This window comes from Triplophysa dalaica, chromosome 19, assembly GCF_015846415.1.
Source record: "Triplophysa dalaica isolate WHDGS20190420 chromosome 19, ASM1584641v1, whole genome shotgun sequence".
NCBI classification, from domain to species: domain Eukaryota; kingdom Metazoa; phylum Chordata; class Actinopteri; order Cypriniformes; family Nemacheilidae; genus Triplophysa; species Triplophysa dalaica.
In genome coordinates this window covers 17,149,312-17,175,022 of record NC_079560.1, presented here as the reverse complement: position 1 = coordinate 17,175,022, position 25,711 = coordinate 17,149,312, and the positions used below count along the sequence as shown (strand labels likewise).

General features: G+C 46.2%; 28 non-coding genes across 28 annotated transcripts; all 28 read right to left on the bottom strand.

The window, feature by feature from the left end:
- Positions 1 to 60: 60 nt before the first annotated feature.
- trnag-ccc (transfer RNA glycine (anticodon CCC)) lies at positions 61 to 131 on the bottom strand. Its single transcript has one exon. It is a non-coding gene; the product is annotated as a tRNA-Gly (tRNA).
- Positions 132 to 1,538: 1,407 nt separating this feature from the next.
- Positions 1,539 to 1,609, bottom strand: trnag-ccc (transfer RNA glycine (anticodon CCC)). Its single transcript has one exon. It is a non-coding gene; the product is annotated as a tRNA-Gly (tRNA).
- Positions 1,610 to 1,906: 297 nt separating this feature from the next.
- trnag-ccc (transfer RNA glycine (anticodon CCC)) lies at positions 1,907 to 1,977 on the bottom strand. Its single transcript has one exon. It is a non-coding gene; the product is annotated as a tRNA-Gly (tRNA).
- Positions 1,978 to 2,597: 620 nt separating this feature from the next.
- trnag-ccc (transfer RNA glycine (anticodon CCC)) lies at positions 2,598 to 2,668 on the bottom strand. Its single transcript has one exon. It is a non-coding gene; the product is annotated as a tRNA-Gly (tRNA).
- A 299-nt stretch (positions 2,669 to 2,967) lies between these two features.
- trnag-ccc (transfer RNA glycine (anticodon CCC)) lies at positions 2,968 to 3,038 on the bottom strand. The gene has a single exon. It is a non-coding gene; the product is annotated as a tRNA-Gly (tRNA).
- A 252-nt stretch (positions 3,039 to 3,290) lies between these two features.
- trnag-ccc (transfer RNA glycine (anticodon CCC)) lies at positions 3,291 to 3,361 on the bottom strand. Its single transcript has one exon. It is a non-coding gene; the product is annotated as a tRNA-Gly (tRNA).
- Positions 3,362 to 3,660: 299 nt separating this feature from the next.
- trnag-ccc (transfer RNA glycine (anticodon CCC)) lies at positions 3,661 to 3,731 on the bottom strand. The gene has a single exon. It is a non-coding gene; the product is annotated as a tRNA-Gly (tRNA).
- A 622-nt stretch (positions 3,732 to 4,353) lies between these two features.
- trnag-ccc (transfer RNA glycine (anticodon CCC)) lies at positions 4,354 to 4,424 on the bottom strand. Its single transcript has one exon. It is a non-coding gene; the product is annotated as a tRNA-Gly (tRNA).
- A 252-nt stretch (positions 4,425 to 4,676) lies between these two features.
- Positions 4,677 to 4,747, bottom strand: trnag-ccc (transfer RNA glycine (anticodon CCC)). Its single transcript has one exon. It is a non-coding gene; the product is annotated as a tRNA-Gly (tRNA).
- A 667-nt stretch (positions 4,748 to 5,414) lies between these two features.
- On the bottom strand, positions 5,415 to 5,485 carry trnag-ccc (transfer RNA glycine (anticodon CCC)). Its single transcript has one exon. It is a non-coding gene; the product is annotated as a tRNA-Gly (tRNA).
- Positions 5,486 to 6,155: 670 nt separating this feature from the next.
- On the bottom strand, positions 6,156 to 6,226 carry trnag-ccc (transfer RNA glycine (anticodon CCC)). The gene has a single exon. It is a non-coding gene; the product is annotated as a tRNA-Gly (tRNA).
- A 665-nt stretch (positions 6,227 to 6,891) lies between these two features.
- Positions 6,892 to 6,962, bottom strand: trnag-ccc (transfer RNA glycine (anticodon CCC)). Its single transcript has one exon. It is a non-coding gene; the product is annotated as a tRNA-Gly (tRNA).
- Positions 6,963 to 7,214: 252 nt separating this feature from the next.
- Positions 7,215 to 7,285, bottom strand: trnag-ccc (transfer RNA glycine (anticodon CCC)). The gene has a single exon. It is a non-coding gene; the product is annotated as a tRNA-Gly (tRNA).
- A 1,037-nt stretch (positions 7,286 to 8,322) lies between these two features.
- On the bottom strand, positions 8,323 to 8,393 carry trnag-ccc (transfer RNA glycine (anticodon CCC)). Its single transcript has one exon. It is a non-coding gene; the product is annotated as a tRNA-Gly (tRNA).
- Positions 8,394 to 9,058: 665 nt separating this feature from the next.
- On the bottom strand, positions 9,059 to 9,129 carry trnag-ccc (transfer RNA glycine (anticodon CCC)). The gene has a single exon. It is a non-coding gene; the product is annotated as a tRNA-Gly (tRNA).
- Positions 9,130 to 9,799: 670 nt separating this feature from the next.
- On the bottom strand, positions 9,800 to 9,870 carry trnag-ccc (transfer RNA glycine (anticodon CCC)). Its single transcript has one exon. It is a non-coding gene; the product is annotated as a tRNA-Gly (tRNA).
- A 297-nt stretch (positions 9,871 to 10,167) lies between these two features.
- Positions 10,168 to 10,238, bottom strand: trnag-ccc (transfer RNA glycine (anticodon CCC)). Its single transcript has one exon. It is a non-coding gene; the product is annotated as a tRNA-Gly (tRNA).
- A 670-nt stretch (positions 10,239 to 10,908) lies between these two features.
- trnag-ccc (transfer RNA glycine (anticodon CCC)) lies at positions 10,909 to 10,979 on the bottom strand. Its single transcript has one exon. It is a non-coding gene; the product is annotated as a tRNA-Gly (tRNA).
- Positions 10,980 to 11,276: 297 nt separating this feature from the next.
- On the bottom strand, positions 11,277 to 11,347 carry trnag-ccc (transfer RNA glycine (anticodon CCC)). The gene has a single exon. It is a non-coding gene; the product is annotated as a tRNA-Gly (tRNA).
- Positions 11,348 to 12,337: 990 nt separating this feature from the next.
- trnag-ccc (transfer RNA glycine (anticodon CCC)) lies at positions 12,338 to 12,408 on the bottom strand. The gene has a single exon. It is a non-coding gene; the product is annotated as a tRNA-Gly (tRNA).
- Positions 12,409 to 13,030: 622 nt separating this feature from the next.
- trnag-ccc (transfer RNA glycine (anticodon CCC)) lies at positions 13,031 to 13,101 on the bottom strand. The gene has a single exon. It is a non-coding gene; the product is annotated as a tRNA-Gly (tRNA).
- A 252-nt stretch (positions 13,102 to 13,353) lies between these two features.
- Positions 13,354 to 13,424, bottom strand: trnag-ccc (transfer RNA glycine (anticodon CCC)). The gene has a single exon. It is a non-coding gene; the product is annotated as a tRNA-Gly (tRNA).
- Positions 13,425 to 14,091: 667 nt separating this feature from the next.
- On the bottom strand, positions 14,092 to 14,162 carry trnag-ccc (transfer RNA glycine (anticodon CCC)). Its single transcript has one exon. It is a non-coding gene; the product is annotated as a tRNA-Gly (tRNA).
- Positions 14,163 to 14,462: 300 nt separating this feature from the next.
- trnag-ccc (transfer RNA glycine (anticodon CCC)) lies at positions 14,463 to 14,533 on the bottom strand. The gene has a single exon. It is a non-coding gene; the product is annotated as a tRNA-Gly (tRNA).
- A 299-nt stretch (positions 14,534 to 14,832) lies between these two features.
- trnag-ccc (transfer RNA glycine (anticodon CCC)) lies at positions 14,833 to 14,903 on the bottom strand. Its single transcript has one exon. It is a non-coding gene; the product is annotated as a tRNA-Gly (tRNA).
- A 297-nt stretch (positions 14,904 to 15,200) lies between these two features.
- trnag-ccc (transfer RNA glycine (anticodon CCC)) lies at positions 15,201 to 15,271 on the bottom strand. Its single transcript has one exon. It is a non-coding gene; the product is annotated as a tRNA-Gly (tRNA).
- A 297-nt stretch (positions 15,272 to 15,568) lies between these two features.
- Positions 15,569 to 15,639, bottom strand: trnag-ccc (transfer RNA glycine (anticodon CCC)). The gene has a single exon. It is a non-coding gene; the product is annotated as a tRNA-Gly (tRNA).
- Positions 15,640 to 15,938: 299 nt separating this feature from the next.
- trnag-ccc (transfer RNA glycine (anticodon CCC)) lies at positions 15,939 to 16,009 on the bottom strand. Its single transcript has one exon. It is a non-coding gene; the product is annotated as a tRNA-Gly (tRNA).
- Positions 16,010 to 25,711: the final 9,702 nt, after the last annotated feature.

Sequence of the window (25,711 nt, the reverse complement as noted above, 5' to 3'; positions counted from 1 at the left end):
TTTAGGAGAACACCGAGAGCTGCAACAGCTACATGTCTCTGAAGAAATATGCACCAAGTTTGCATCGGCCGGGAATCGGACCCAGGTCTCACGCTTGGGAAGCGAGAATTCTACCACTGAACCACCGATGCTCAGTCGAAGTGGTACCTGCAGCGTGGGCAGATAAGTTTACACGTTCTCTGCTTTTTTAGGAGCACCACGTATGGATGTTTAAAATCTTCAATTTAATGAAGGCAACTGATTAGGGATCTCGGAGCAAAATATTGAATGTGAAGAAAATAACTGATTAGGGATTTCGGACCAAAAGCACCAGCCAATGCAAGTAGCATTTGCATTGAAGTGGGCCAGAACGTCCAGTTAGCCGGACAGCTTAAGTAGAACACCGAGAGCTGCAACAGCTACATGTCTCTGAAGAAATATGCACCAAGTTTGCATCGGCCGGGAATCGGACCCGGGTCTCACGCTTGGGAAGCGAGAATTCTATCACTGATCCAGCGATGCTCAGCTGAAATGGTGCCTGCAGCGTGGGCAGCTAAATCCACACGTCCGGTGCTCTTAGGAGCACCACGTATGGATGTTTAAAATCTTCAATTTAATGAAGGCAACTGATTAGGGATCTCGGAGCAAAATATTGAATGTGAATAGAATAACTGATTAGGGATATCGGACCAAAAGCACCAGCCAATGCAAGTAGCATTTGCATTGAAGTGGGCCAGAACGTCCGGTTAGCCGGGCAGCTTAAGGAGAACACCGAGAGCTGCAACAGCTACATGTCTCTGAAGAAATATGCACCAATTTTTCATCGGCCGGGAATCAGACCCAGGTCTCACGCTTGGGAAGCAAGAATTCTACCACTGAACCACCGATGCTCAGTCGAAGTGGTACCTGCAGCGTGGGCAGATAAGTTTACACGTTCTTTGCTTTTTTAGGAGCACCACGTATGGATGTTTAAAATCTTCAATTTAATGAAGGCAAGTGATTAGGGATATCGGAGCAAAATATTCAATGTGAAGAAAATAACTGATTAGGGATATCGGACCAAAAGCAACAGCCAATGCAAGTAGAATTTGCATTGAAGTGGGCCAGAACGTCCGGTTAGCCGGGCAGCTTAAGGAGAACACCGAGAGCTGCAACAGCTACATGTCTCTGAAGAAATATGCACCAATTTTTCATCGGCCGGGAATCAGACCCAGGTCTCACGCTTGGGAAGCAAGAATTCTACCACTGAACCACCGATGCTCAGTCGAAGTGGTACCTGCAGCGTGGGCAGATAAGTTTACACGTTCTTTGCTTTTTTAGGAGCACCACGTATGGATGTTTAAAATCTTCAATTTAATGAAGGCAAGTGATTAGGGATATCGGAGCAAAATATTCAATGTGAAGAAAATAACTGATTAGGGATATCGGACCAAAAGCAACAGCCAATGCAAGTAGAATTTGCATTGAAGTGGGCCAGAACGTCCAGTTAGCCGGGCAGCTCAGGGAGAACACCGAGAGCTGCAACAGCTACACGTCTCTGTAGAAATATGCACCAAATTTGCATCGGCCGGGAATCGGACCCGGATCTCACGCTTGGGAAGCGAGAATTCTACCACTGAACCAGCGATGCTCAGTTGAGATGGTGCCTGCAGCGTGGGCAGCTAAATCCACACGTCCGGTGCTCTTAGGAGCACCACATATGGATGTTTAAAATCTTCAATTTAATGAAGGCAACTGATTAGGGATCTCGGAGCAAAAGATTGAATGTGAAGAAAATAACTGATTAGGGATATCGGACCAAAAGCACCAGCCAATGCAAGTAGCATTTGGATTGAAGTGGGCCAGAACGTCCAGCTTTCCGGGCTGCTTTAGGAGAACACCAAGAGCTGCAACAGCTACATGTCTCTGATGAAATATGCACCCAGGTTCCATCAGCCGGGAATCGGACCCGGGTCTCACGCTTGGGAAGCGAGAATTCTACCACTGAACCACCGATGCTCAGTTGAGATGGTGCCTGCAGCGTGGGCAGCTAAATCCACACGTCCGGTGCTCTTAGGTGCACCACGTATGGACGTTTAAAATCTTCAATTTAATGAAGGCAACTTATTAGGGATCTCGGAGCAGAACATTGAATGTGAAGAGAATAACTGATTAGGGATATCGGACCAAAAGCACCAGCCAATGCAAGTAGCATTTGCATTGAAGTGGGCCAGAACGTCCGGTTAGCCGGGCAGCTTAAGGAGAACACCGAGAGCTGCAACAGCTACATGTCTCTGAAGAAATATGCACCAAGTTTACATCGGCCGGGAATCAGACCCAGGTCTCACGCTTGGGAAGCGAGAATTCTACCACTGAACCACCGATGCTCAGTTGAGATGGTGCCTGCAGCGTGGGCAACTAAGTCAACACATGCGGTGCTTTTAGGAGGACCACGTATGGATGTTTAAAATCTTCAATTTAATGAAGGCAACCGATTAGGGATCTCGGACCAAAAGCACCAACCTATGTAAGTAGCATTTGCATCGAAGTGGGCCAGAACGTCCAGTTATCTGGACAGCTTTAGGAGAACTCTGAGAGCTTCAACAGCTACATGTCACCGATGAAATATGCACCCAGTTTGCATCAGCCTGGAATCGCACCCGGGCCTCACGCTTGGGAAGCGAGAATTCTACCACTGAACCACCGATGCTCAGTTGAAATGTTGCCTGCAGCGTGGGCAGATAAGTTTACACGTTCTCTGCTTTTTTAGGAGCACCACGTATGGATGTTTAAAATCTTCAATTTAATGAAGGCAACTGATTAGGGATCTCGGAGCAAAATATTGAATGTGAAGAAAATAACTGATTAGGGATATCGGACCAAAAGCACCAGCCAATGCAAGTAGCATTTGCATTGAAGTGGGCCAGAACGTCCAGTTAGCCGGGCAGCTTAAGGAGAACACCGAGAGCTGCAACAGCTACATGTCTCTGAAGAAATATGCACCAAGTTTGCATCGGCCGGGAATCAGACCCAGGTCTCACGCTTGGGAAGCGAGAATTCTACCACTGAACCACCGATGCTCAGTCGAAGTGGTACCTGCAGCGTGGGCAACTAAGTCAACACATGCGGTGCTTTTAGGAGGACCACGTATGGATGTTTAAAATCTTCAATTTAATGAAGGCAACCGATTAGGGATCTCGGACCAAAAGCACCAACCTATGTAAGTAGCATTTGCATCGAAGTGGGCCAGAACGTCCAGTTATCTGGACAGCTTTAGGAGAACTCTGAGAGCTTCAACAGCTACATGTCTCCGATGAAATATGCACCCAGTTTGCATCAGCCTGGAATCGCACCCGGGCCTCACGCTTGGGAAGCGAGAATTCTACCACTGAACCACCGATGCTCAGTTGAAATGTTGCCTGCAGCGTGGGCAAATAAGTTTACACGTTCTCTGCTTTTTTAGGAGCACCACGTATGGATGTTTAAAATCTTCAATTTAATGAAGGCAACTGATTAGGGATCTCGGAGCAAAATATTGAATGTAAAGAAAATAACTGATTAGGGATATCGGACCAAAAGCACCAGCCAATGCAAGTAGCATTTGCATTGAAGTGGGCCAGAACGTCCAGTTAGCCGGGCAGCTTAAGGAGAACACCGAGAGCTGCAACAGCTACATGTCTCTGAAGAAATATGCACCAAGTTTGCATCGGCCGGGAATCAGACCCAGGTCTCACGCTTGGGAAGCGAGAATTCTACCACTGAACCACCGATGCTCAGTTGAGATGGTGCCTGCAGCGTGGGCAACTAAGTCAACACATGCGGTGCTTTTAGGAGGACCACGTATGGATGTTTAAAATCTTCAATTTAATGAAGGCAACCGATTAGGGATCTCGGACCAAAAGCACCCACCAATGTAAGTAGCATTTGCATCGAAGTGGGCCAGAACGTCCAGTTATCTGGACAGCTTTAGGAGAACTCTGAGAGCTGCAACAGCTACATGTCTCTGAAGAAACATGCACCCAGTATGCATCGGCCCGGAATCGGACCCAGGTCTCACGCTTGGGAAGCGAGAATTCTACCACTGAACCACCGATGCTCAGTTGAAATGTTGCCTGCAGCATGGGCAGATAAGTTTACACGTTCTCTGCTTTTTTAGGAGCACCACGTATGGATGTTTAAAATCTTCAATTTAATGAAGGCAACTGATTAGGGATCTCGGAGCAAAATATTGAATGTGAAGAAAATAACTGATTAGGGATATCGGACCAAAAGCACCAGCCAATGCAAGTAGCATTTGCATTGAAGTGGGCCAGAACGTCCAGTTAGCCGTGCAGCTTAAGGAGAACACCGAGAGCTGCAACAGCTAAATGTCTCTGAAGAAATATGGACCAAGTTTGCATCGGCCGGGAATCGGACCCGGGTCTCACGCTTGGGAAGCGAGAATTCTACCACTGAACCACCTATGCTCAGTTGAGATGGTGCCTGCAGCGTGGGCAACTAAGTCAACACATCCGGTGCTTTTAGGAGCACCACGTATGGATATTTAAAATCTTCAATTTAATGAAGGCAACCGATTAGGGATCTCGGACCAAAAGCACCAACGAATGTAAGTAGCATTTGCATTGAAGTGGGCAAGAACATCCAGTTATCCGGGCTGCTTTAGGAGAACACCGAGAGCTGCAACAGCTACATGTCTCTGAAGAAATATGCACCAAGTTTGCATCGGCCGGGAATCGGACCCAGGTCTCACGCTTGGGAAGCGAGAATTCTACCACTGAACCACCGATGCTCAGTCGAAGTGGTACCTGCAGCGTGGGCAGATAAGTTTACACGTTCTCTGCTTTTTTAGGAGCACCACGTATGGATGTTTAAAATCTTCAATTTAATGAAGGCAACTGATTAGGGATCTCGGAGCAAAATATTGAATGTGAAGAAAATAACTGATTAGGGATTTCGGACCAAAAGCACCAGCCAATGCAAGTAGCATTTGCATTGAAGTGGGCCAGAACGTCCAGTTAGCCGGACAGCTTAAGTAGAACACCGAGAGCTGCAACAGCTACATGTCTCTGAAGAAATATGCACCAAGTTTGCATCGGCCGGGAATCGGACCCGGGTCTCACGCTTGGGAAGCGAGACTTCTACCACTGATCCAGCGATGCTCAGCTGAAATGGTGCCTGCAGCGTGGGCAGCTAAATCCACACGTCCGGTGCTCTTAGGAGCACCACGTATGGATGTTTAAAATCTTCAATTTAATGAAGGCAACTGATTAGGGATCTCGGAGCAAAATATTGAATGTGAAGAAAATAACTGATTAGGTATATCGGACCAAAAGCACCAGCCAATGCAAGTAGCATTTGCATTGAAGTGGACTAGAACATGCAGCTTTCCGGGCTGCTTTAGGAGAACACCGAGAGCTGCAACAGCTACATGTCTCTGATGAAATATGCACCCAGGTTGCATCAGCCGGGAATCGGACCCGGGACTCACGCTTGGGAAGCGAGAATTCTACCACTGAACCACCGATGCTCAGTTGAGATGGTGCCTGCAGCGTGGGCAGGTAAATCCACACGTCCGGTGCTCTTATGAGCACCACGTATGGACGTTTAAAATCTTAAATGTGATGTAAGCAACTGATTAGGGATCTCGGAGGAAAAAAACATTGAATGTGAATAGAATAACTGATTAGGGATATCGGACCAAAAGCACCAGCCAATGCAAGTAGCATTTGCATTGAAGTGGGCCAGAACGTCCGGTTAGCCGGGCAGCTTAAGGAGAACACCGAGAGCTGCAACAGCTACATGTCTCTGAAGAAATATGCACCAATTTTTCATCGGCCGGGAATCAGACCCAGGTCTCACGCTTGGGAAGCAAGAATTCTACCACTGAACCACCGATGCTCAGTCGAAGTGGTACCTGCAGCGTGGGCAGATAAGTTTACACGTTCTTTGCTTTTTTAGGAGCACCACGTATGGATGTTTAAAATCTTCAATTTAATGAAGGCAAGTGATTAGGGATATCGGAGCAAAATATTCAATGTGAAGAAAATAACTGATTAGGGATATCGGACCAAAAGCAACAGCCAATGCAAGTAGAATTTGCATTGAAGTGGGCCAGAACGTCCAGTTAGCCGGGCAGCTCAGGGAGAACACCGAGAGCTGCAACAGCTACATGTCTCTGTAGAAATATGCACCAAATTTGCATCGGCCGGGAATCGGACCCGGGTCTCACGCTTGGGAAGCGAGAATTCTACCACTGAACCAGCGATGCTCAGTTGAGATGGTGCCTGCAGCGTGGGCAGCTAAATCCACACGTCCGGTGCTCTTAGGAGCACCACGTATGGATGTTTAAAATCTTCAATTTAATGAAGGCAACTGATTAGGGATCTCGGAGCAAAATATTGAATGTGAAGAAAATAACTGATTAGGTATATCGGACCAAAAGCACCAGCCAATGCAAGTAGCATTTGCATTGAAGTGGGCCAGAACGTCCAGTTAGCCGGACAGCTTAAGTAGAACACCGAGAGCTGCAACAGCTACATGTCTCTGAAGTAATATGCACCAAGTTTGCATCGGCCGGGAATCGGACCCGGGTCTCACGCTTGGGAAGCGAGAATTCTACCACTGATCCAGCGATGCTCAGCTGAAATGGTGCCTGCAGCGTGGGCAGCTAAATCCACACGTCCGGTGCTCTTAGGAGCACCACGTATGGATGTTTAAAATCTTCAATTTAATGAAGGCAACTGATTAGGGATCTCGGAGCAAAATATTGAATGTGAAGAAAATAACTGATTAGGTATATCGGACCAAAAGCACCAGCCAATGCAAGTAGCATTTGCATTGAAGTGGACTAGAACATGCAGCTTTCCGGGCTGCTTTAGGAGAACACCGAGAGCTGCAACAGCTACATGTCTCTGATGAAATATGCACCCAGGTTGCATCAGCCGGGAATCGGACCCGGGACTCACGCTTGGGAAGCGAGAATTCTACCACTGAACCACCTATGCTCAGTTGAGATGGTGCCTGCAGCGTGGGCAACTAAGTCAACACATCCGGTGCTTTTAGGAGCACCACGTATGGATATTTAAAATCTTCAATTTAATGAAGGCAACCGATTAGGGATCTCGGACCAAAAGCACCAACGAATGTAAGTAGCATTTGCATTGAAGTGGGCAAGAACATCCAGTTATCCGGGCTGCTTTAGGAGAACACCGAGAGCTGCAACAGCTACATGTCTCTGAAGAAATATGCACCAAGTTTGCATCGGCCGGGAATCGGACCCAGGTCTCACGCTTGGGAAGCGAGAATTCTACCACTGAACCACCGATGCTCAGTCGAAGTGGTACCTGCAGCGTGGGCAGATAAGTTTACACGTTCTCTGCTTTTTTAGGAGCACCACGTATGGATGTTTAAAATCTTCAATTTAATGAAGGCAACTGATTAGGGATCTCGGAGCAAAATATTGAATGTGAAGAAAATAACTGATTAGGGATTTCGGACCAAAAGCACCAGCCAATGCAAGTAGCATTTGCATTGAAGTGGGCCAGAACGTCCAGTTAGCCGGACAGCTTAAGTAGAACACCGAGAGCTGCAACAGCTACATGTCTCTGAAGAAATATGCACCAAGTTTGCATCGGCCGGGAATCGGACCCGGGTCTCACGCTTGGGAAGCGAGACTTCTACCACTGATCCAGCGATGCTCAGCTGAAATGGTGCCTGCAGCGTGGGCAGCTAAATCCACACGTCCGGTGCTCTTAGGAGCACCACGTATGGATGTTTAAAATCTTCAATTTAATGAAGGCAACTGATTAGGGATCTCGGAGCAAAATATTGAATGTGAAGAAAATAACTGATTAGGTATATCGGACCAAAAGCACCAGCCAATGCAAGTAGCATTTGCATTGAAGTGGGCCAGAACGTCCGGTTAGCCGGGCAGCTTAAGGAGAACACCGAGAGCTGCAACAGCTACATGTCTCTGAAGAAATATGCACCAATTTTTCATCGGCCGGGAATCAGACCCAGGTCTCACGCTTGGGAAGCAAGAATTCTACCACTGAACCACCGATGCTCAGTCGAAGTGGTACCTGCAGCGTGGGCAGATAAGTTTACACGTTCTTTGCTTTTTTAGGAGCACCACGTATGGATGTTTAAAATCTTCAATTTAATGAAGGCAAGTGATTAGGGATATCGGAGCAAAATATTCAATGTGAAGAAAATAACTGATTAGGGATATCGGACCAAAAGCAACAGCCAATGCAAGTAGAATTTGCATTGAAGTGGGCCAGAACGTCCAGTTAGCCGGGCAGCTCAGGGAGAACACCGAGAGCTGCAACAGCTACATGTCTCTGTAGAAATATGCACCAAATTTGCATCGGCCGGGAATCGGACCCGGGTCTCACGCTTGGGAAGCGAGAATTCTACCACTGAACCAGCGATGCTCAGTTGAGATGGTGCCTGCAGCGTGGGCAGCTAAATCCACACGTCCGGTGCTCTTAGGAGCACCACGTATGGATGTTTAAAATCTTCAATTTAATGAAGGCAACTGATTAGGGATCTCGGAGCAAAATATTGAATGTGAAGAAAATAACTGATTAGGTATATCGGACCAAAAGCACCAGCCAATGCAAGTAGCATTTGCATTGAAGTGGGCCAGAACGTCCAGTTAGCCGGACAGCTTAAGTAGAACACCGAGAGCTGCAACAGCTACATGTCTCTGAAGTAATATGCACCAAGTTTGCATCGGCCGGGAATCGGACCCGGGTCTCACGCTTGGGAAGCGAGAATTCTACCACTGATCCAGCGATGCTCAGCTGAAATGGTGCCTGCAGCGTGGGCAGCTAAATCCACACGTCCGGTGCTCTTAGGAGCACCACGTATGGATGTTTAAAATCTTCAATTTAATGAAGGCAACTGATTAGGGATCTCGGAGCAAAATATTGAATGTGAAGAAAATAACTGATTAGGTATATCGGACCAAAAGCACCAGCCAATGCAAGTAGCATTTGCATTGAAGTGGACTAGAACATGCAGCTTTCCGGGCTGCTTTAGGAGAACACCGAGAGCTGCAACAGCTACATGTCTCTGATGAAATATGCACCCAGGTTGCATCAGCCGGGAATCGGACCCGGGACTCACGCTTGGGAAGCGAGAATTCTACCACTGAACCACCGATGCTCAGTTGAGATGGTGACTGCAGCGTGGGCAGCTAAATCCACACGTCCGGTGCTCTTAGGTGCACCACGTATGGACGTTTAAAATCTTCAATTTAATGAAGGCAACTTATTAGGGATCTCGGAGGAAAAAAACATTGAATGTGAATAGAATAACTGATTAGGGATATCGGACCAAAAGCACCAGCCAATGCAAGTAGCATTTGCATTGAAGTGGGCCAGAACGTCCGGTTAGCCGGGCAGCTTAAGGAGAACACCGAGAGCTGCAACAGCTACATGTCTCTGAAGAAATATGCACCAATTTTTCATCGGCCGGGAATCAGACCCAGGTCTCACGCTTGGGAAGCAAGAATTCTACCACTGAACCACCGATGCTCAGTCGAAGTGGTACCTGCAGCGTGGGCAGATAAGTTTACACGTTCTTTGCTTTTTTAGGAGCACCACGTATGGATGTTTAAAATCTTCAATTTAATGAAGGCAAGTGATTAGGGATATCGGAGCAAAATATTCAATGTGAAGAAAATAACTGATTAGTGATATCGGACCAAAAGCAACAGCCAATGCAAGTAGAATTTGCATTGAAGTGGGCCAGAACATCCAGTTAGCCGGGCAGCTCAGGGAGAACACCGAGAGCTGCAACAGCTACATGTCTCTGTAGAAATATGCACCAAGTTTGCATCGGCCGGGAATCGGACCCGGGTCTCACGCTTGGGAAGCGAGAATTCTACCACTGAACCAGCGATGCTCAGCTGAAATGGTGCCTGCAGCGTGGGCAGCTAAATCCACACGTCCGGTGCTCTTAGGAGCACCACGTATGGATGTTTAAAATCTTCAATTTAATGAAGGCAACTGATTAGGGATCTCGGAGCAAAATATTGAATGTGAAGAAAATAACTGATTAGGTATATCGGACCAAAAGCACCAGCCAATGCAAGTAGCATTTGCATTGAAGTGGACTAGAACATGCAGCTTTCCGGGCTGCTTTAGGAGAACACCGAGAGCTGCAACAGCTACATGTCTCTGATGAAATATGCACCCAGGTTGCATCAGCCGGGAATCGGACCCGGGACTCACGCTTGGGAAGCGAGAATTCTACCACTGAACCACCGATGCTCAGTTGAGATGGTGACTGCAGCGTGGGCAGCTAAATCCACACGTCCGGTGCTCTTAGGTGCACCACGTATGGACGTTTAAAATCTTCAATTTAATGAAGGCAACTTATTAGGGATCTCGGAGGAAAAAAACATTGAATGTGAATAGAATAACTGATTAGGGATATCGGACCAAAAGCACCAGCCAATGCAAGTAGCATTTGCATTGAAGTGGGCCAGAACGTCCGGTTAGCCGGGCAGCTTAAGGAGAACACCGAGAGCTGCAACAGCTACATGTCTCTGAAGAAATATGCACCAATTTTTCATCGGCCGGGAATCAGACCCAGGTCTCACGCTTGGGAAGCAAGAATTCTACCACTGAACCACCGATGCTCAGTCGAAGTGGTACCTGCAGCGTGGGCAGATAAGTTTACACGTTCTTTGCTTTTTTAGGAGCACCACGTATGGATGTTTAAAATCTTCAATTTAATGAAGGCAAGTGATTAGGGATATCGGAGCAAAATATTCAATGTGAAGAAAATAACTGATTAGTGATATCGGACCAAAAGCAACAGCCAATGCAAGTAGAATTTGCATTGAAGTGGGCCAGAACATCCAGTTAGCCGGGCAGCTCAGGGAGAACACCGAGAGCTGCAACAGCTACATGTCTCTGTAGAAATATGCACCAAGTTTGCATCGGCCGGGAATCGGACCCGGGTCTCACGCTTGGGAAGCGAGAATTCTACCACTGAACCAGCGATGCTCAGTTGAGATGGTGCCTGCAGCGTGGGCAGCTAAATCCACACGTCCGGTGCTCTTAGGAGCACCACATATGGATGTTTAAAATCTTCAATTTAATGAAGGCAACTCATTAGGGATCTCGGAGCAAAAGATTGAATGTGAAGAAAATAACTGATTAGGGATATCGGACCAAAAGCACCAGCCAATGCAAGTAGCATTTGGATTGAAGTGGGCCAGAACGTCCAGCTTTCCGGGCTGCTTTAGGAGAACACCAAGAGCTGCAACAGCTACATGTCTCTGATGAAATATGCACCCAGGTTGCATCAGCCGGGAATCGGACCCGGGTCTCACGCTTGGGAAGCGAGAATTCTACCACTGAACCACCGATGCTCAGTTGAGATGGTGCCTGCAGCGTGGGCAGCTAAATCCACACGTCCGGTGCTCTTAGGTGCACCACGTATGGACGTTTAAAATCTTCAATTTAATGAAGGCAACTTATTAGGGATCTCGGAGCAGAACATTGAATGTGAAGAGAATAACTGATTAGGGATATCGGACCAAAAGCAAAAGCCAATGCAAGTAGCATTTGCATTGAAGTGGGCCAGAACGTCCGGTTAGCCGGGCAGCTTAAGGAGAACACCGAGAGCTGCAACAGCTACATGTCTCTGAAGAAATATGCACCAAGTTTACATCGGCCGGGAATCAGACCCAGGTCTCACGCTTGGGAAGCGAGAATTCTACCACTGAACCACCGATGCTCAGTTGAGATGGTGCCTGCAGCGTGGGCAACTAAGTCAACACATGCGGTGCTTTTAGGAGGACCACGTATGGATGTTTAAAATCTTCAATTTAATGAAGGCAACCGATTAGGGATCTCGGACCAAAAGCACCAACCTATGTAAGTAGCATTTGCATCGAAGTGGGCCAGAACGTCCAGTTATCTGGACAGCTTTAGGAGAACTCTGAGAGCTTCAACAGCTACATGTCTCCGATGAAATATGCACCCAGTTTGCATGAGCCTGGAATCGCACCCGGGCCTCACGCTTGGGAAGCGAGAATTCTACCACTGAACCACCGATGCTCAGTTGAAATGTTGCCTGCAGCGTGGGCAGATAAGCTTACACGTTCTCTGCTTTTTTAGGAGCACCACGTATGGATGTTTAAAATCTTCAATTTAATGAAGGCAACTGATTAGGGATCTCGGAGCAAAATATTGAATGTGAAGAAAATAACTGATTAGGGATATCGGACCAAAAGCACCAGCCAATGCAAGTAGCATTTGCATTGAAGTGGGCCAGAACGTCCAGTTAGCCGGGCAGCTTAAGGAGAACACCGAGAGCTGCAACAGCTACATGTCTCTGAAGAAATATGCACCAAGTTTGCATCGGCCGGGAATCAGACCCAGGTCTCACGCTTGGGAAGCGAGAATTCTACCACTGAACCACCGATGCTCAGTTGAGATGGTGCCTGCAGCGTGGGCAACTAAGTCAACACATGCGGTGCTTTTAGGAGGACCACGTATGGATGTTTAAAATCTTCAATTTAATGAAGGCAACCGATTAGGGATCTCGGACCAAAAGCACCCACCAATGTAAGTAGCATTTGCATCGAAGTGGGCCAGAACGTCCAGTTATCTGGACAGCTTTAGGAGAACTCTGAGAGCTGCAACACCTACATGTCTCTGAAGAAACATGCACCCAGTATGCATCGGCCCAGAATCGGACCCAGGTCTCACGCTTGGGAAGCGAGAATTCTACCACTGAACCACCGATGCTCAGTTGAAATGTTGCCTGCAGCATGGGCAGATAAGTTTACACGTTCTCTGCTTTTTTAGGAGCACCACGTATGGATGTTTAAAATCTTCAATTTAATGAAGGCAACTGATTAGGGATCTCGGAGCAAAATATTGAATGTGAAGAAAATAACTGATTAGGGATATCGGACCAAAAGCACCAGCCAATGCAAGTAGCATTTGCATTGAAGTGGGCCAGAACGTCCAGTTAGCCGGGCAGCTTAAGGAGAACACCGAGAGCTGCAACAGCTACATGTCTCTGAAGAAATATGGACCAAGTTTGCATCGGCCGGGAATCGGACCCGGGTCTCACGCTTGGGAAGCGAGAATTCTACCACTGAACCACCTATGCTCAGTTGAGATGGTGCCTGCAGCGTGGGCAACTAAGTCAACACATCCGGTGCTTTTAGGAGCACCACGTATGGACATTTAAAATCTTCAATTTAATGAAGGCAACCGATTAGGGATCTCGGACCAAAAGCACCAACGAATGTAAGTAGCATTTGCATTGAAGTGGGCAAGAACATCCAGTTATCCCGGCTGCTTTAGGAGAACACCGAGAGCTGCAACAGCTACATGTCTCTGAAGAAATATGCACCAAGTTTGCATCGGCCGGGAATCGGACCCAGGTCTCACGCTTGGGAAGCGAGAATTCTACCACTGAACCACCGATGCTCAGTCGAAGTGGTACCTGCAGCGTGGGCAGATAAGTTTACACGTTCTCTGCTTTTTTAGGAGCACCACGTATTGATGTTTAAAATCTTCAATTTAATGAAGGCAACTGATTAGGGATCTCGGAGCAAAATATTGAATGTGAAGAAAATAACTGATTAGGGATTTCGGACCAAAAGCACCAGCCAATGCAAGTAGCATTTGCATTGAAGTGGGCCAGAACGTCCAGTTAGCCGGACAGCTTAAGTAGAACACCGAGAGCTGCAACAGCTACATGTCTCTGAAGAAATATGCACCAAGTTTGCATCGGCCGGGAATCGGACCCGGGTCTCACGCTTGGGAAGCGAGAATTCTACCACCGATCCAGCGATGCTCAGCTGAAATGGTGCCTGCAGCGTGGGCAGCTAAATCCACACGTCCGGTGCTCTTAGGAGCACCACGTATGGATGTTTAAAATCTTCAATTTAATGAAGGCAACTGATTAGGGATCTCGGAGCAAAATATTGAATGTGAAGAAAATAACTGATTAGGTATATCGGACCAAAAGCACCAGCCAATGCAAGTAGCATTTGCATTGAAGTGGACTAGAACATGCAGCTTTCCGGGCTGCTTTAGGAGAACACCGAGAGCTGCAACAGCTACATGTCTCTGATGAAATATGCACCCAGGTTGCATCAGCCGGGAATCGGACCCGGGACTCACGCTTGGGAAGCGAGAATTCTACAACTGAACCACCGATGCTCAGTTGAGATGGTGCCTGCAGCGTGGGCAGCTAAATCCACACGTCCGGTGCTCTTAGGTGCACCACGTATGGACGTTTAAAATCTTCAATTTAATGAAGGCAACTTATTAGGGATCTCGGAGGAAAAAAACATTGAATGTGAAGAGAATAACTGATTAGGGATATCGGACCAAAAGCACCAGCCAATGCAAGTAGCATTTGCATTGAAGTGGGCCAGAACGTCCGGTTAGCCGGGCAGCTTAAGGAGAACACCGAGAGCTGCAACAGCTACATGTCTCTGAAGAAATATGCACCAATTTTTCATCGGCCGGGATTCGGACCCGGGTCTCACGCTTGGGAAGCGAGAATTCTACCACTGAACCACCGATGCTCAGTCGAAGTGGTACCTGCAGCGTGGGCAGATAAGTTTACACGTTCTTTGCTTTTTTAGGAGCACCACGTATGGATGTTTAAAATCTTCAATTTAATGAAGGCAAGTGATTAGGGATATCGGAGCAAAATATTCAATGTGAAGAAAATAACTGATTAGGGATATCGGACCAAAAGCAACAGCCAATGCAAGTAGAATTTGCATTGAAGTGGCCCAGAACGTCCAGTTAGCCGGGCAGCTCAGGGAGAACACCGAGAGCTGCAACAGCTACATGTCTCTGAAGAAATATGCACCAAATTTGCATCGGCCGGGAATCGGACCCGGGTCTCACGCTTGGGAAGCGAGAATTCTACCACTGAACCAGCGATGCTCAGTTGAGATGGTGCCTGCAGCGTGGGCAGCTAAATCCACACGTCCGGTGCTCTTAGGAGCACCACATATGGATGTTTAAAATCTTCAATTTAATGAAGGCAACTGATTAGGGATCTCGGAGCAAAAGATTGAATGTGAAGAAAATAACTGATTAGGGATATCGGACCAAAAGCACCAGCCAATGCAAGTAGCATTTGGATTGAAGTGGGCCAGAACGTCCAGTTAGCCGGGCTGCTTTAGGAGAACACCGAGAGCTGCAACAGCTACATGTCTCTGATGAAATATGGACCCAGGTTGCATGAGCCGGGAATCAGACCCGGGTCTCACGCTTGGGAAGCGAGAATTCTACCACTGAACCACCTATGCTCAGTTGAGACGGTGCCTGCAGCGTGGGCAGCTAAATCCACACGTCCGGTGCTCTTAGGAGCACCACGTATGGACGTTTAAAATCTTGAATGTGATGTAAGCAACTGATTAGGGATCTCGGACAAAAATATTTCATGTGATAAAAGCAACTGATTAGGGATATCGGACCAAAATTACCAGCCAATGCAAGTAGCATTTGCATTGAAGTGGGTCAGAACGTCCAGTTAGCCGGGCAGCTTTAGGAGAACACCGAGAGCTGCAACAGCTACATGTCTCTGATGAAATATGCACCCAGGTTGCATCGGCCGGGATTCGGACCCGGGTCTCACGCTTGGGAAGCGAGAATTCTACCACTGAACCACCGATGCTCAGTGGAAGTGGTGCCTGCAGCTTGGGCAGATAAGTTTACACGTTCTCTGCTTTTTTTGGAGCACCACGTATGGATGTTTAAAATCTTCAATTTAATGAAGGCAACTGATTAGGGATCTCCGAGCAAAGCATTGAATGTGAAGAGAATAACTGATTAGGGATATCGGACCAAATAAACCAACCAATGTAAGTAGCATTTGCATTGAAGTGTGCCAGAACGTCCAGTTATCCGGGCAGCTTTAGGAGATCACCGAGAGCTGCAACAGCTACATGTCTCTGATGAAATATGCACCCAGGTTGCATCGGCCGGGATTCGGACCCGGGTCTCACGCTTGGGAAGCGAGAATTCTACCACTGAACCACCGATGCTCAGTGGAAGTGGTGCCTGCAGCGTGGGCAGATAAGTTTACACGTTCTCTGCTTTTTTAGGAGCACCACGTATGGACGTTTAAAATCTTAAATGTGATGTAAGCAACTGATTAGGGATCTCGGACCAAAAAATTTAATGTGATGAAAGCAACTGATTAGGGATATCGGACCAAAAGCACCAGCCAATGCAAGTAGCATTTGCATTGAAGTGGACTAGAACGTCCAGCTTTCCGGGCTGCTTTAGGAGAACACCGAGAGCTGCAACAGCTACATGTCTCTGAAGAAACATGCACCCAGTATGCATCGGCCGGGAAGCAGACCCGGGTCTCACGCTTGGGAAGCGAGAATTCTACCACTTAACCACCGATGCTCAGTTGAAATGGTGCCTGCAGCGTGGGCAGATAAGTCAAAACGTCCTGTGCTTTTTTTGGAGCACCACGTATGGACATTTAAAATCTTCAATTTAATGAAGGCAACTGATTTGGGATCTCGGAACAAAATATTGAATGTGAAGAAATTAACTGATTAGGGATATCGGACCAAAAGCACAAACCAATGTAAGTAGCTTTTGCATTGAAGTGGACCAGAACGTCCAGCTTCAGGAGATCTCTGAGAGCTGCAATAGTTACATGTCTCTCTTGAAATATGCACCCAGTTTGAATCGGCCGGGAATCGGACCCGGGTCTCAAGCTTGGGAAGCGAGAATTCTTCCACTGAACCACCGATGTTCAGTTGAAATGGAGCCTGCAGCGTGGGCAGCTAAGTCAACACGTCCGGTGCTTTTAGGAGCACCACGTATGGATGTTAAAATCTTGAATTTGATGAAGGCAACTGATTAGGGATCTCTGACCAAAAAATTTAATGTGATGAAAGCAACTGATTAGGGATCTCGGACCAAAAGCACCAACCAATGTAAGTAGCATTTGCATTGAAGTGGGCCAGAACGTCCAGCTTTAGGAGAACACTGAGGGCTGCAACAGCTATATGTCTCTGATGAAATATGCAACCAGGTTGCATCGGCCGGGAATCTGACCCAGGTCTCACGCTTGGGAAGCGAGAATTCTTCCACTGAACCACCGATGCTGAGTTGAAATGGTGCCTGCAGCGTGGGCAGATAAGTTAACACGTTCTCTGCTTTTTTAGGAGCAACACATATGGACGTTTAAAATCTTCAATTTAATGAAGGCAACTGATTAGGGATATCAAACCAAAAGCACCAACCAAAGTAAGTAGCATTTGCATTGAAGTGGGGAGCTTCAGGAGAACACCGAGAGCTGCAACAGCTAGATGTCTCTGAAGAAACATGCACCCAGTATGCATCCGCCGGGAATCGGACCCGGGTCTCACGCTTGGGAAGCGAGAACTCTACCACTGAAACACCGATGCTCTGTTGAAATTGTGCCTGCAGCGTGGGCAGATAAGTTAACACGTTCTCTGCTTTTTTAGGAGCACCACGTATGGACGTTTAAAATCCTCAATTTAATGAAGGCAAGTGATTAGGGATATCGGAGCAAAATATTGAATGTGAAGAAAATAACTGATTAGGGATATTGGACCAAAAGCACCAGCCAATGTAAGTAGCATTTGCATTGAAGTGGGCCAGAACGTCCAGCTAAGCGGGCAGCTTTAGGAGAACACCAAAAGCTGCAACAGCTACATGTCTCTGTTGAATTATGCACCCAGTTTGCATTGGCCGGGAATCGGACCCGCGTCTCACGCTTGGGAAGCAAGAATTCTACCACTGAACCACCGATGCTCAGTTGATATGGCGGCTGCAGCGTGGGCAGCTAAATCCACCGGTCGGGTCCTCTTAGGAGCACCATGTATGGACGTTTAAAATCTTGAATGTGATGTAAGCAAATGATTAGGGATCTCGGACCAAAAGCACCAGCCAATGCAAGTAGCATTTGCATTGAAGTGGGCCAGAACGTCCAGCTTTAGGAGAACACGAGAGCTGCAACAGCTACATGTCTCTGATGAAATATGCACCCAGCTTGAATCGGCCGGGAATCGGACCTGGGTCTCACGCTTGGGAAGCGAGAATTCTACAACCGAACCACCGATGCTCAGTTGAAATTGTGCCTGCAGCGTGGGCAGCTAAGTCAACACGTCCGGTGCTTTTAGGAGCACCACGTATGGATGTTAAAATCGTGAATTTGATGAAGGCAACTGATTAGGGAGCTCGGACCAAAAAAATGTATGTGATGAAAGCAACTGATTAGGGATATCGGACCAACAGCACCAACCAATGTAAGTAGCATTTGCATTGAAGTGGGCCAGAATGTCCAGCTAACCGGGCAGCTTTAGGACAACAACGAGAACTGCAACAGCTACATCTCTGATAGAAATATGCACCCTGTTTGCATTGGCCGGGAATCGGACCCTGGTCTATGGCGTTTTTTTTTACCCAAAAGTCAGAATGTGCGATGCAAATGCGCATAATGATATACAAGCGTGAAAAAACTGCTCCATGAGGACATATTTATAGACCACGAGCGCGCATAAAAGAATCCGCGAGCGGAAAAGAACACTCGCGAGGGATCTTTTCTGCTCAACACGCATAAATGGGAGAAGTCTGCAGACCTGGAGCATGCAGTTTTACGGATCACTGTTCATTATAAACCACCAGCACAGACCTAACAGATAACTTCGTCGTCTATCACGAGCTAGAGGTATGGTAAACAATCGTTTTTGTTACTACTAAGAAATGGCCAACATGCATATTTTTTTTAATGATTAATTGATAGTGTTATGATTTAATTAAAACATTGTAATATATATATATATATATATATATATATATATAATATATATAATATAGATATGTGTGTGTGTAATTTAAACTCAAAGACAATACAATAAATACTTATTGGCGACCAGGTCAATGTTGTGTCTGGATCAACCTTAGCTAACCACGTTTATGCCAACTCGATATCTCTTACTCATTTTCATATTTATTTTCTTTATAATTTATTCTCATTTTGTCTCTGTAGTCAATGCGAGATGGCCTTTCCTGGTAGGATATTCTTCTGACCATGTTAACTTGCATTATATATTATATATAAACCATTTCAGTTTAGCTGCACAGGTATTCAAGTTTTTTTAATAAAAAAAACAACAATTGAGCACCAACAACCACAAACATGATCAAACTCAAATTGAAAACATTAGTCCCACATGGATCTTGATTTGAGTTGTTAAAGAGATGATCAAATTATCTATCGTACATACAATATACCTCTTTGATATTTCCAATGGATATTTTAATTTAATGATCTGGATTAAAATCTATGTGCACCTAATGTAGGTTTTATCACGTTTGTGGTTGTTAGTGCTCAATTAATATTGTATCTTTTTTTCTTAATAGTAGTTGTTGGCTGGCTAATTAGGCCTATTATGTTGTGATATTATTGATCTCATTTGTAATAATACTTGGAAATATTAAAACAAATATTAAATGATCATGCAGTTGTACTGTCTTGTTATTTCAAAAAGTTTTAGAAAAATAAATCTCTATAACTTGAATAGCTTGGTTTCAGTCACGTGATTATTATGACGCGCGAAGGCGGGGCGATTTCAGATGGAGGGCAGGAAGTAAACATGGAGAATACGTCTATGGAGGAAACCGCTATGGAGAGTCCATATTGTATGAATTTTAAACCAGTTTCAAGAAATAGATACAAGGAGTTAGTAAACCGATATGTTGGACGTGAACCATTCCTCATGAAGATGAGTGAGTTTTCGGTCGAACTTGAAGATTTGCCGACAGTGGAGGCTGTTGACATCACCAACTATCTGGTGGCGTACAACTTTTTTGAGTTTTGTCATTAGTGTGGTCTTTGTGAGTTCTGGCTTTTTATGTAATATAAATGAAAACAATAAATGCCATTGAGAAGACAGAATTATAAATGATTGTTTATTTACAAGATTAGATTTTTCAACAATTGTTATAATAAGAACACGGTGTGCAATAACAGATTAGAATCTATTTCATCACATATAATACATATAGCCAGTACAATTGGACTAGTCACTAGTATTACGCAAATGTAATACTTTTTTCCACTAGTCACTAGTGGATAAAAGGATTACACTTGTTGAAAACATATTAACAGACTGATACATGTTGGGGCTCAGGTACTACTACTCCCTGTCCTCTTACTTATCATCAGAGCCAAGAAGCAGGGATCAGGTATTGGACGCTACATGTGTGAGGGCTCAGGTACTGGACTGACTGATTATTATCCCTATCCCTCCCTCCTCTTTACTCCAATGGGAAAACAGACTCCGAAAGATTACACAAGACACAGCTAATAACCCCAATCTTGTCAATCAATGCTAGTGCCTCACCTTGTTTTGTCGCCATGTGCTCTATGGGCAGAATCTGATATTTTCTTCTGACTAAACCGATAACTCTCTCAACATGAATACGCAAATTCCCATGTTTTCTTGTGTCTGCCACCTCATACGCTGACAGCTGTTTTCTCCCCTTGGTAAATGCAGGTATCTGTAGTGAAGCACAGTAAAATCCCACACTATCACCAATATGGAACCCACGGTCTGCTAGGACAATATCTCCTGGTTACAGGTTTTTTAGGAGGCCACTCTCTATTGTGATCTGTTTATCGCTGACCCTCCCTCCCCAGGCACAAGATATGTAAGTGACATAGCCTTGGGGTGCAACACCAATCAGAAATTGTACAGTATGGTGATGTTTGTAATTAAAAAATCTGAATTAAAACTAAGAAGTTGGGGAGCCCCTTGTCTGTTCTTCGTTTTTTTTTCAAAGGACTCCTTGTTGAACTGTGTGTCCATTGCTTTGGCTCGAAGATCTCAAAGCTCTGTTGTGTTTTGTCTCTGAACATCCTCCATCTTCTCAATGTCATCCATTGTAAGTGCAGTCTGGCATCCGGCATCTACATAGCCTGCAACATATCATTGGGGATCATAATTACTTAATTCGTGAATATGAATTATATGAATTGTTGTTAAGTTATCTTTTTAACAACCTTTTTACAAACATGCAAGTTTTCTGGTCCAATTATACAGGTTGATTTAAGTTAATATTAATTATGTGAAGTAATCTTTTTTTACAACGTTTTTACAAACATACAAGTTTTCTGGTCAACATTTGTAACAATTAATAATTATTAATAACAATGAATAATAATGCTGATCACCTTGATCATTTAATGTCCCATTCCCACTGATCCCCTCTGATTATGGGTTGTTGTCAGCTGGCTGCTTCGGTTTGGAGCTTTCGGCTGTCTGTGTCAGATCTGGGCTCTCATCTGTCTGTTGGAGATCCAACATAGCCTAAGCACATTCCGACCGTCTTTGTTGGTCTTCCTTGAGCTTCATCCTCTTCTCTCGTTTAAGAGACGCCTCTGATTTGGGTTTAGTTTTTTGGTACCCTAGGTTGACCGTCAGAGCCCAATCTACCGACTCAACGTCACCTAAAGCCCTAGGGCAGCCTAAAAAGCCCCAATGAAATCCATATTAGACTACCGGTAACTTAATAATCATTACTAAGTAAATGAGCATTCAACGACAACCTAATGCTATATAAACACAGACACAAAAAACAAGTTGGCTAGCTAACAGACCTCTGACGAAGTGGTCGCTGCAGACACAGGCATTAACTGACTCTGCTCCTCCCGACCGCAGACGTTCGTTAAAAATCCACTTTTTACGGCGTTGTTCTGTGAGCTTTTTACATTTCTCACCTTTATTAGTGACAATCTTCGGTACTCTGTAAAATCCCTTTCCCTTTTCTCGGTTTGAACGATTGGAGCAGCCGTAATGTGACCGAGCTCAGGGGAGGGGAAGGAAGAGACAAGAAAACAAGAAAAAGGGTATTGATGTAACCGACTACGCCACCCAGTATACCTATCTGGGAAATATAGATTCAGACACACAGGTTCAGATTTCCAATGACTTTAAAGACCATGAGACGTGAATATCAAAATATAATTTATTTTGAATCAATAATTTGGAAAAAACCCAATAGTCATTTAAAACTGTAATACTTTTAATTAATGCAAGTAGCAACATGGGTCAGAAAACAGTAAAATGAGGTTAAGATAGATCTGCCAACCAGAGTCTGGGGATCGCCAGCAGGGAAGCAGGCTAGGTGTCCAGCTTCCAACGGAGCCACACGTGCTACAACTAAATCAAGTACAAATGTGAAATTCACGGCAAAGACAACCTAAAGCACAAAGGAAAACCACACAACGTAATTAAGGAACTCCATTATATGGCCGCACCAGCCTGCAACCCCGCCCAGGTCCTCCCCAACTCCGAGAAGCAAACACACCAAAAACAACAATTTCTTGTAACGAAATAGACAGGATGAAGATACAATAATATTTCAAAGCCACATAAAATAAAAATGGAAAAACCGACACCCACAGGTTTACATGCGCTAAGAAGCAAGCAGGCAGGCAGCTAGCCAAGCAGAGCAAGCTTGCAACGCAAGCAACACAGCGGTCTAAACAAACAAAAACCAAATCAAAACAACATAATACGTATGGTATCGTAACCAAAACGTAACAAAGAAATAAAAAAACAAAACAAAGCAAGACAAAACAGCAGCGTTGGAGCGTCACGACATGCAGCAGCAACACACCACAAAATGATCTAATGCCTCGCTGTACATCTGAAAGCTACAAGAAGAAAAATAAAATGGTCACGTACCTTTCTTAGGTACGAAACAGCCACGAAAATGGCGGTTTTTAATGCGGCCAATAGAATAGGCACCCACCAAACAGACACCAGCCTTTCCAAAGTAAGGTAAAACAAATCAAATGCGATGGCCCAAACCTCAACAAGGCTTAAAAAGCTATGGTGAACGACCTACCCTCAACACCAGGCAGCGGAACACCAGTCCACACAGGAAGTTTAGCAGAAACAGTGACGCCACATCCCCTGACCTGAGCAACCCCTTTATATAGCGCCCGACCAGAAACGCCAATAATGGCCGTGGCATCAATGCAGCGATTCAATTTCACCAGAATCTACCCCCCACTCTTAAATCGCCGTCCCGGTGATTAATCAATTAGTACAACCTATGTTGAGTCCCAAGGTCTAAACATAGCAGTTATGCCCCTAGAAACTGGGTGAGTAGGGGACGCAACCCTTACCATACGAGGGAGATGGTGCAGATTTGAATGATGACCGGCGGTTACTCGCCCTGTTCGCCGGGGTAGAACGCCCACTACATCTAACTGCCCTGCAGATGACAAAACAGCTGCAGCATCTGCACCAACCACAGTATCATCAGTTTCCTGAGCAGGATCCATCCGATGTTGTTCCGGTTGGGGAACAAGTTGTACCGGTTGGGGAACAAGTTGTCCCAAGGGTATCACCATCTCCCGTGCCCCATTAGGGACAGCTACACCTTGTACAGGTAACACACCCACCAGATCTACCTCAGCCTCCTCATGGACAGACAACTCCAAGGGTTTAAGGGACTCTTCAACTGATGAACTCATAGGGGATTCTCTCTGAACTCGACTCTTAAGCAGTGATCGATGCACTGTAGTAACCTTACACAAGTCCTCGACTGGTGCGATGGAATACACAGCCCCCCCGTCCTTAGGTGCTCGTATCACTTGATACACGACTGGACTCCAAATATCTTGGATCTTGTGCCAGCCCTTATGGCCACACTGGCGGAGAAATACCAACTGGCCTTCCAGCAGTGGAGCATCATGATCATGCTGATCATGACTAGCCTTTCGTTTCTCCGCAGCAACCTGTAACCGCTCTCGTGCCCCATCAAAGGCTACCTGTAATCTGTTCTGATGCTCCTGAACCCAGATATGTACACTGCCTGCCACTGGCTCCTGTACCTTACCCAGAAGAAAATCCACCGGAAGCTGTGGCTCCTGTCCAAACATTAAAAAATGTGGCGACTCACCCGTGGTTTGGTGTGGGGTGGTGTTATAACAGAAAAGGACCTGGGGCAAACATGCAACCCAGTCCCTCTTTCTAGACACCGGCAAGGTACGTAGCAAATTGTGCAGGGTCCGATTGAAGCGCTCGCACTGCCCATTCCCAGCAGGGTGGTATGGTGTAGTGCGAGACTTCTGCACCCCATACAGGTCACAAAGCTGCCGAATCAATGAGGACTCGAAGTTACGGCCCTGGCCACATTCCCGGCACCAACGGGCCACGTCGGATGAAAGACCTGGCCAATAACACCGAATCCTAATTAGTTCCGCTCTATACCTTGATGTCCATGCTGTTGATGCAAGAGGTTAAACACCTCCAACTTCAGTGCAGAAGGCAGGAGTAGTTGCAAGATCTCAGCCCCACCATTTGGACAATAAACCCGATGATACAGCACCCCGTCTTGCTCCACAAGACGATCCCATTGGCGCAGTAATGTTACAGCCAAAGTGGACATTTGTTGACGTTTCTCCCGTCCCGGACGTTCATTCGACATCCAAAGCGGTAGTACTTCAGAAATTGTTGAATCAGCTGCCTGTAATCGCCCCAAATCCCTCAACGAGTAAGCGGGTACAGTAACAATCATAGACTGTCGTGCCTGTGCTGCTGCTGCACCCTCAAAAGCCTGTTGCAACTGGGCTGGCACTGCAGTTCCCGGGATTAATCCACCAATCCCTCCCAGTTCAGGGGGGTACTGCCGGCACAGCGCATCTGCATTTCGGTTACTTTTCCCAGAACGGTAACGCATTTCAAAATCAAATGCTGCTAACTGTGCAGCCCATCGCTGCTCTGCAGCCCCCAGCTTTGCAGTGGACAAATGACTGAGACGGTTGTTGTCTGTGAAAACTACACAACGACTACCCAATAAATACTCCTGAAATTTTTCAGTCATGGCCCACTTGAGTGCCACAAACTCCAACTTCATAGAAATGTAGTTGGACATGTTGCGCTCAGTGGGCCTAAGACTACGGCTCGCATAAGCAATGGGACGTATCTGACCCTCCTGCTCCTGGGAGAGAACCGCTCCCAGACCACCGTGGCTTGCATCCACCTCTAGGACAAATGGATGGGAGAAATCGGCATACGCCAACAATGGAGTAGACGTAAGTCGTCGCTTTAATTCCTCAAAGCTCTCATTACACTGATCTGTCCAAGCGTCAGAAAACCTTACACTAGCCTGCTTTTTGGGCTTCTTCCTACACCCGGAGACCTCCGCCACCAGCCTATGCAGAGGGGCTGCAATCTTTGTGAATCCCTCGACAATACGCCGGTAATAGCTTGCGAAATCCAGGAAGGAGCGAAGCTCTGTAGCATTAGATGGACGAAGCCACTCAGCCAAAACCTGGGTCTTGCTCGGGTCAGTAGACACTCCGGCAGCAGAGATTATGTGACCCAAGTAGCTTACCTCAGGCTGCAAGAACGCACACTTTTCCAGTTTAGCTTTAAGCCCTTCCCTTTCCAACCGGCTCAACACAACTTCGAACCGCTCTAGATGTTGCTCAATAGATGAGGAAAACACAATGATATCGTCCAGGTAGAGAAGCAGTGAGTGACACTGCTGATCTCCGAACAACCGCTCCATTAGTCGCTGGAACGTACTGGGGGGCATTGCACAAACCAAACGGCATTCGATTCCACTCGAAGAGTCCGAACGGTGTGCAAAAGGCGGTTTTAGGCCTATCCCCCTCGGTGACTGGGACCTGGTTATATCCGCTGGCTAAATCCATAGTGGAAAACCAGCGGGCACCA